The 9,834-nt window shown below is 33.7% G+C and overlaps 1 protein-coding gene across 1 annotated transcript in view; it reads left to right on the top strand.

The window, feature by feature from the left end:
- Positions 1–9,834, top strand: part of sparc (secreted protein, acidic, cysteine-rich (osteonectin)) — a 35,154-nt gene continuing 25,320 nt past the window's right edge. Inside the window, exon 1 of the mRNA XM_057850703.1 lies at positions 1–144. The gene's annotated coding sequence lies outside the window, so the exon portion shown is untranslated. The remainder of the gene's footprint in view (positions 145–9,834) is intronic.

Below are 9,834 nucleotides of genomic sequence, written 5' to 3'. Positions count from 1 at the left end.
GAGGCGGGACAGGGCGGCGTCCCGGACTCTGGTCCCGCCTGTCCCACCGCACTCAGTCCATGTCCAGAGTGGGAAGAAAACCTTCAGGAGTCTTCAAAGACCTTCTTGCTGCACGTACGCTGACTTGTCCACTGCTTCTCTAAGGTAAAGTCCCCAAAAAATTGCTCTGGATTCTTATGTCTCTTGTCTTTTCACAACCCAGAAACGGCAAATTGACTTTGTTGTTGCAAAGTTTGAGAATGGTTTGCCACATCGGCAAAGAGAGGGGTCGGCCGGGGGAGGGGGGTCGCGTCCGTTTGACTCGGAATGTCAAGAAAGGACTTGTTGATCTCAGCCTCCTGTTAGTGTTCACTTCGACTCCCAGGAATGCGCGTCGCCATGGCAACTTTGTGAGCACCGCTTGCAAAATGACGTCAAATCGCCGGAAAATAATTCCACCAAAAGACGCTACTTTGTTCGTGCGGGTTGTCAAAACTTTGCAAAAACATCAAAGTATTGAAATGTTGTATCTGCATATGATATTTGATTGCATAGTATTGATGTATTGTTATTATTATTTTTTTGCACTTGCACTGGTCAACTAAAATTTGTTGACATTGGGTAATTATGATTTTTTTTTTTTTTTTGTGGGCGTTTTCCTTGTTGACTCATTGGCTGCCATTGATGGCGCTAAAATGAAATACTTTGATAATTTATAAAGATATATTTTTACTTTATTATTTTTTTAAAGCAGATATTTTGAACCAAAAATGGATCATATTGTCCACCACCCTCCCAAATTCACAATTTGTACCAAACTATCATAATTTTTGACAAAAACTAAGTATTTTTGACAAAAAAAGTTATTGTTATTGACCAAAAGTGACCAAAAATGACAAATTTTGGACCAATAATGAATAGGAACAAAACATAACTTTTTTGTGTGTTATTTTCTCCTCTCAAAAAGTTGTAACCAAACTGTAACCATTTTTTTTTTTTACCAAAACCTAACCCTTTTGGATCAAAAACTATTTACCATTTTGGCCTGATAAATTAATTTTTGATCCATTTTTTACCCAACGTGAACCTTTATGGACCAAAACTTTTACCATTTTGGATTTTGGGTGTTTGTCTTGTTGACTCATTGGCTGGCATTGATGGCGCTAAAATGAAATATTTTGATAATTAATAAAGATAAATATTTACTTTATCATTTTTTTAAAGCAGCTAATTTGAACAAAATCATATTGTCCCCCCCACCCCCTCCCAAATTCACCATTTGTAACCAAACAAATGACCAAAAAAAAAAGAAAAATTATCATTTTGGACCAAATTTGGATTTTTTTTTTACCCAACAGCAATCTCTCTCTCTCTCTCTCTCTCTCTCTCTCTCTCTCTCTCTCTCTCTCTCTCTTTTTTTTTTTTTAATCTTTTTTTTATTTTTACCAAAAATGACACATTTTGGACCAAAAATGACAAGGAACAAAACATTTTTTTTTGTATGTTATTTTCTTCTCTCTAAAAGTTGTAACCAAACTGTAACTATATTTTACCAAAACCTAACACTTTTGGATCAAAAACTATTTACCATTTTGGCCTGATAAATTAATTTTTTTATCTTTTTTTTTTTCTTACCCAACATGAATCTTTATGGACCAAAACTTTTACCATTTTGGACCAAAATATTACCAATGTTTGACCAAAAATTAAGCATTTTGGACCAAAAATGAATCAGAACAAAACATAACTTTTTTGGGGTTATATTCTTCACTTAAAAATTTGTGACCACCATTTAAACCACCACTAAACTGTTTTTGACCAAAACTAACCCATTTGGATAAAAAAAACTATTTTGGACCAGTAATTCATTTTTAACCCATTTGTTTATACCCAACATTAACCTTTATCTACCAAAAAATATTTACCATTTTGGACCAAAATATTAACAAAGGTTTTACTAAAAATGAAGTCTTTTGGACCAAAAATGAATCATAACTGTTTTTTTACCCAAATTTTCACCATGTTTGACCATAATGTATAACTATTTATCATTACTATTTATATTTTCTAACTAAAAAAATAAACATTTTGAGCAAAAGTCAAACATGCCAGACCAAAACTGAACAATTTTCCTCCCCAAAAAATGACTATTTGAAATCAAAATGAATATTTTCTGACCAAAAATGAAAAAACTTTACTATTTTGGACCAATAATTCATTTTTTACACAACATGGACCTTTTTGGACCCAAAGCTTACCATTCTTTTTTTGTTATTCTCTTCCCTCAAAAATTTTTAACCAAACTGTAACTGTTTTTGACCAAAACTAACCTTTTGGATCAAAAACTATTTACTATTTTGGACCAATAATTCATTTTTTTACCCAACATGAATCATTATGGACCAAAAATTTACCATTTTGAATGGAAATATTAACAAAGGTTTGACCCAAAAAAATATTTTGGACAAAAATGACAATTTTTTCCTTCAAAAGTCACAATTTGTACCTAAAACCTAACAATTTTGGATCAAAAACTATTTACTATTTTGGACCAATAATTATTATTTTATTTTTTTTACCCATTTTTTACCAAACACTGACCTTTTTGGGCCCAAAAAAATAATAACAGTTTGAACATAAATGAATCAGAACAAAATAACTTCTTTTCTTGTTACTTTCTTCCCTCAAAATTTTGTAACCACCATTTGTAACCAAACTGTAACTGTTTTTGACCAAAACTAACCTTTTAGGGTCAAAAACTACTTACTATTTTGGACCAATAATTCTAATATTAACCCATTTTTACCCAACACGGACCTTTTTAAGACCAAAAATTTACCATTTTGGACCAAAAATGAATTACAACAAAACAACTTTTTTAATGTTATTTTCTTCCCTCAAAATTTTGTAACCAACATTTATAACCAAACTGCAACTTGTTTTGACCAAAACCAACCCTTTTCGATCAAAACTATTTACTCTTTTGGACCAATAAATCATTTTTAATCCATTTTTCTACCCAACATGTACCATTTTGGACCAAAATACTAACAAATGGTCGACCAAAAAAAGTATTTTGGACAAAAATGACAATTTTTTTCCTTCAAAAGCCAACATTTGTAACCAAAACCTTGCAGTTTTTGATCAAAAACTATCATTTTGGACCAAAATATTAAGTAAAGTTTGACCAAAAATTAATCAGAACAAAACATACATTTTTTTGTGTTATTTTCTTCTTTCAAAAATTTGTAATCACCATTTTTAACCAAACTGTAACTGTTTTTGACCAAAACTAACCCTTTTGGATTAAAAACTATTTACGATTTTGGACCAATAATTCATTTTTACCCAACATGAACTATTATGAAACCAAAAATTTACCATTTTGGACTAAAATATTTACAAATGACCAAAAATGAAGTGTTTTGGCCAAAAATGACAAAACTGTACCCCAAACGTCACCATTTTTAACCATAAACTAGCAATTTCTGACCAAAACTAACCAATTTTAACCAAACTGTAACTGTTTATTACCAAAACTAACCTTTTAGGATCAAAAACTATTACTATTTTGAACCAATAATTCATATATTAACCCATTTTTCCCCAACACGGACCTTTTTAGACCAAAAATTTACCATTTTGGACCAAAAATTAATCACAACAAAACATAACTTTTTGTGTTATTTTCTTACCTCAGAATTTTGCAACCAACATTTGTAACCAAACTGCAACTTGTTTTGACCAAAACCAACCCTTTTCGATCAAAAACTATTTCCTATTTTGGACCAATAAATTATTTTTAACCCATTTTTTTACCCAACATGTACCATTTTGGATCAAAATATTAACAAATGGTCGACCAAAAAAAGTATTTTGGACAAAAATGACAATTTTTTCCGTCAAAAGCCACCATTTGTAATCAAAATCATTTTGGACCAAAATATTAAGTAAAGTTTGACCAAAAATTAATCAGAGCAAAACATAACTTTTTTTGTGTTATTTTCTTCTTTCAAAAATTTGTAATCACCATTTTTAACCAAACTGTAACTGTTTTTGACCAAAACTAACCCTTTTGGATTAAAAACTATTTACGATTTTGGACCAATAATTCATTTTTACCCAACATGAACCATTATGAAACCAAAAATTTACCATTTTGGACTACAATATTTACAAAGGTATGACCAAAAATGAAGTCTTTTGGCCAAAAATGACAAAACTTTACCCCAAAAGTCACCATTTTTAACCATAAACTAGCAATTTCTGACCAAAACTAACCAATTTTAACCAAACTGTAACTGGTTTTGACCAAAACTAACCTTTTGGATTAAAAACTATTTACTATATTGGACCAATAATTCATTTTTACCCAACATGAACCATTATGAACCAAAAAATTTACCATTTTGAATGGAAATATTAACAAAGGTTTGACCAATAAAAGTATTTTGGACAAAAATGACAATTTTTTTCCTTCAAAAGCCACCATTTGTAACCAAAACCTTGCAATTTTTGATCAAAAACTATCATTTTGGACCAAAATATTAACCAAAGTTTGACCAAAAATGAATCAGAACAAAACATAACTTTTTTTTGTGTTATTTTCTTCTCTCAAAAATTTGTAACCACCATTTTTAACCAAACTGTAACTGTTTTTGACCAAAACTAACCCTTTTGGATTAAAAACTATTTACTATTTTGGGCCAATAATTCATTTTTACCCAACATGAACCATTATGAACCAAAAATTTACCATTTTGAATGGAAATATTAACAAAGGTTTGACCAATAAAAGTATTTTGGACAAAAATGACAATTTTTTTCCTTCAAAAGCCACCATTTGTAACCAAAACCTTGCAATTTTTGATCAAAAACTATCATTTTGGACCAAAATATTAACTAAAGTATGACCAAAAATGAATCAGAACAAAACATAACTTTTTTTGTGTTATTTTCTTTTCTCAAAAATTTGTAGGTTAGGGTTAGGTAGGGTTAGGTGTTAGGTTAGGGTTAGTGTTTGGTGTTAGTCACCATTTTTAACCAAACTGTAAGTGTTTTTGACCAAAACTAACCCTTTTGGATTAAAAACTATTTACGATTTTGGACCAATAATTCATTTTTACCCTACATGAACCATTATGAACCAAAAATGTACCATTTTGGACTACAATATTTACAAAGGTATGAGCAAAAATGAAGTCTTTTGGCCAAAAATGACAAATCTTTACCCCAAAAGTCACAATTTTTAACCATAAACTAGCAATTTCTGACCAAAGCTAACCAATTTTAACCAAAATAATATCTCCTTGATACATTCAAACGTCAAAATCAGTCCAAACGATTTGGATGTCAAGTACTTTTCCTGGCCGAAGCAGAGCTTTTTGTGAAATAAAAAGCAACTTTATAAGCGCAACTGGGACTTTTCCAAATAAAACACTTTGTTTGGCTCTTGCGTCACCTCTGAGTAAAGCGCTTTTTTACCTTTCCGTGTTGACTTGTTGTTATTTTTGGAAGAGATGCCGCCTTATTGCCACTGTGGAACTTTCCAGCGACAAACAAACAAACATCGGCCGAGTACATTTCGGACAATCGTGAGCGGGAATCCGAAACGGATCAGACGGAAAAGAACTTTCCGGTTGTTGACATTGAAAAGGGAGGCCAGGAGAGCGTTTCTCGATGAAAAATATCAAACTGAAATGTTGTATCCGGATACAATATTCGAGTGTAAAAGTATTAATACTCACTTATTTATCTGATTTGGCAACTTTAAATTTGCATGTCCAAAAGGATTGGACAGCTAGTGCCGTCACAGCCAGTCCTCCGAGTTTAAATGACCAGTGTTGTCAATGAGGGACAATGAGTTCATTTGGGGTCACTTCCTGTTCATTTCAGGTCACTTCTGGTGGATTTTGGCGCATTCTGGAGTCACTTTCTGTACATTCTTTGGATTTTAGTGCAATTCCAGGCCACTTTTTGTTGATTTAGGGTCACGTTTTGTTGATTTTGGGTCACTTCCTGTTCATTTTAGGATACTTACAGGTCACTTCCTGTTGATTTGAGGCGTCTTCGGATACATTTTGGCACATTCAGGGGATTTCAGTGCATTTCCAGGTCACTTCCTGTTCATTATGGGTCACTTTCTGTTGATTTTTGGATCACTTCTTGTTAATTCCAGGGTACCTACAGGTCACTTCCTGTTGATTTTGGGCCACATCTGGCATATTTTGGCACATTCAGGGGATTTTATCGCATTTCCATGTCACTTCCTATTCATTATGGGTCACTTTTCGTTGATTTTGGGTCACTTGCTGTTAATTTTAGGCTACTTTTTGGCGACTTTGTGTTCATTTGTAGGCCACGTCTGGTGTATTTTGGCACATTTGGGGTCACTTTCTGTACATTCTGTTGATTTCAGTGCATTTTCAGGTCACTTCGGATCACTTCCTGTTCATTTGAGGTCACTTCCTGTTCATTTTGGGGTATTTATGGGACACTTCCTGTTTATTTTGGCCACTTCTGCTATACTTTGGCACATTTGGGGTCGCTTTCTGTACATTCTGTCGATTTCAGTGCATTTTCAGGTCACTTAGGATGACTTTTTGTTGATTTTAAGTCACTTTCTGTTAACATTAGGTTACTTACGGGTCACTTCCTGTTCATTTGGAGCCACTTCCGGTATATTTTGGAACATTTGTGGTTGTATTCTCTACATTCTGTTGATTTCAGTGCATTTCCAGGTCACTTCAGATCACTTTCTGTTGATTTTGGGCCACTTCTGGTTTATTTTGGCATATTCTGGGGATTTCAATGCATTTCCAGGTCCCTTCCTGTTGATTTCGGATCACTTTCTGTTGTCTTTGGGTCACTTCCTGTTCATTTTACATTTCGTACAGGTGAAGGTACTTCTTGTTCATTTTGCGCCACAATTGGTGGATTTTGGCGCATTCTGGAGTCACTTTTTGTCCACGCTGCAGATTTCAGTGCAGTTCCAGGTTCAATTCAAGTTCAATTCCTGTTCATTTTGAGTCACTTTTTTGAAATATTTTGGGTCACTCTCTCTTCATTTTAGGGTTCTTCCGTGTCACTTCCTGTTCATTTTTTGCCACTTATGGTACGTTTTCACGCATTCTCACGTCACTTTCTGTACCTTATGTTCATTTCAGTGCGTGTCCAGGTCACTTCATGTTCATTTCAGGTCACTTCCTATTGATTTTGGGCCATTTATTGTAGATTTTGGTGCAATCTCAGGGTCCCTTTCTTTACATTCTGTTGATTTCAGTCCATTTCCAGATGACTTCCTTCTCATTTCGGGTCACTTTCTGTTGATTTTGGGCCACTTCTGGTATGTTTTGGCACATTCTGATGTCACTTTTCTGTTCGTTTTGGTCGTTTCAATGCATGTCCAGGTCACTTCCTGTTCATTTCAGGTCCATTCCTGTTGATTTTGGCCCACTTCTTGTACATTTTGGTGCCTTCTGGGGGTCACTTTCTGTACATTCTGTTGATTTCAGTGCATGTCAGGTCACATCCTGCTCATTTCGGGTCACTTTCTGTTGATTTGGGTTACTTCCTGTTCATTGTAGGTCACTTGCTGTTGAATTTTGGCCACTTCTGGTACATTATGGCGCATTCTGGGGTGACCTTCTGACATTCTGTTCATTTCAGTGCATTTCCAGGTGACTTGCTGTTCATTTTGGGTAGCTTTCTGTTGATTTTGGGTCCCTCCCTGTTCTTTTTGGAGGAATTTGAAGAATTAAATAAAAAATTCACAATGGAGAAACACTGAAAAAAATGTATTTAAAAAAGAAATTGTAATAATGTAGTTTTTTAAAAAATTATTTAATGTTGAAAATTTTATTTTTAGGGCTGTCAAACAATAAAAATGTTTTATTCGAGTTGATTATAGCTTAAAAATTTATTAATCGTAATTAATCGCAATTCAAACCATCTATAAAATATGCCATATTTTTTCGTAAATTATTGTTGGAATGGAAAGATAAGACACAAGACGGATATATACATTCAACATACGGCACATAAGTACTGTATTTGTTAATTATAACAAAAAATTAACAAGATGGCATTAACATTACTAACATTCTCTTAAAGCGATCCATGGATAGAAAGACTTGTAGTTCTTAAAAGATAAATGTTAGTACAAGTTATAGAAATTTTATATTAAAACCCCTCTTAATGTTTTTGTTTTATTAAAATTTCTAAAATATTCAATCAAAAAATAAACTAGTAGCTCGCCATTGTTGATGTCAATAATTACACAATGCTCAGTCATGGCACTAACCCATAAAATCAATTGGAACCGAGCGCCAGAAGAGGGAGCCAAACACCAAAAACCAAGTAACAAGCGGAGATAACACTGTACTGTCATTTTAATCTGTTTGAGCGGGGCATGTGCGTTAATTGCGTCGAATATTTTAACGTGATTCATTTTAAAAAATTAATTACCGCCCGTTAACGCGATCATTTTGACAGCCCTATTTATTTATTTTTTTAAAATTTGAGTAATTGATATGGGGTCGAAAACCTTAGTATGGCGAGAACAGTCGCTTAAATTCAAAACTGAGAAAGAATCAGACGAAGAACTTTCCGCGTTGTTGACGTTGAAATGAGGCCAGGAGCGCTTTTCTCAGTGGCTTCCGATGTCTGCGGGAGACAAGCCAAACAAAAGAGCTTTTGTGGAATAATTCATTCGTCGGGAGACGGAATTCCACAACAATGGAAGCTCACAGCGAACGCTCACTCGCTAAGAAGAGATGAGATGTCCCTTTAGGAACTTAGGAGTGTTTGCAAAGTGCAAACAATCTCCAAAGTTGAGTTTGTTTAGTGGATTTCGCATCATTAGACCCCTCCCGACGTTTTGGAAAAAAAGTGGATTTCTTGGGTACTGAATGTACAGAAAACATTTGAATGAAGATGGGAAAGGCTTCAAATTTAATGGAATTTTTAAATGTAATTAGTCATTTTTTTCTTGAACATAAAAACTGCAAGTGTTCTCGTTTTATTTGTTGAATATTTGTAATTTTTTGATAGATATTTAAATTTACCAAAAAAAAGAAAAGAAAAAGCTAACTAATCTATTTTGTGTGAAAGAAACTTTGTGCATTTGTTTAAAAAGAAAAAAAAAATCTGGAAAAAAATATATTTGATATTAAAAAATAAAAAAAATTACAGAAAAAATGTTCTCTATGTATAATTCTTTATGCATACATAATTAATATAATTACAGTGCCTTGCAAAAGTATTTGGCCCCCTTGAATCTTGCAACCTTTCGCCACATTTCAGGCTTCAAACATAAAGATATGAAATTGAATTTTTTTGTCAAGAATCAACAACAAGTGGGACACAATAGTGAAGTGGAACAACATTTATTGGATAATTTAAACTTTTTTCACAAATAAAAAACTGAAAAGTGGGGCGTGCAATATTATTCGGCCCCTTTACTTTCAGTGCAGCAAACTCACTCCAGAAGTTCAGTGAGGATCTCTGAATGATCCAATGTTGTCCTAAATGACCGATGATGATAAATAGAATCCACCTGTGTGTAATCAAGTCTCCGTATAAATGCACCTGCTCTGTGATAGTCTCAGGGTTCTGTTTAAAGTGCAGAGAGCATTATGAAAACCAAGGAACACACCAGGCAGGTCCGAGATACTGTTGTGGAGAAGTTTCAAGCCGGATTTGGATACAAAAAGATTTCCCAAGCTTTAAACATCTCAAGGAGCACTGTGCAAGCCATCATATTGAAATGGAAGGAGCATCAGACCACTGCAAATCTACCAAGACCAGGCCGTCCTTCCAAACTTTCTTCTCAAACAAGGACAAAACTGATCAGAG

Source organism: Corythoichthys intestinalis, chromosome 11, assembly GCF_030265065.1.
Source record: "Corythoichthys intestinalis isolate RoL2023-P3 chromosome 11, ASM3026506v1, whole genome shotgun sequence".
In the NCBI taxonomy this organism is placed as follows: Eukaryota; Metazoa; Chordata; class Actinopteri; order Syngnathiformes; family Syngnathidae; genus Corythoichthys; species Corythoichthys intestinalis.
Note: the sequence above shows the minus strand (reverse complement) of the source record. Positions and strands in the feature narration are given on the sequence as shown.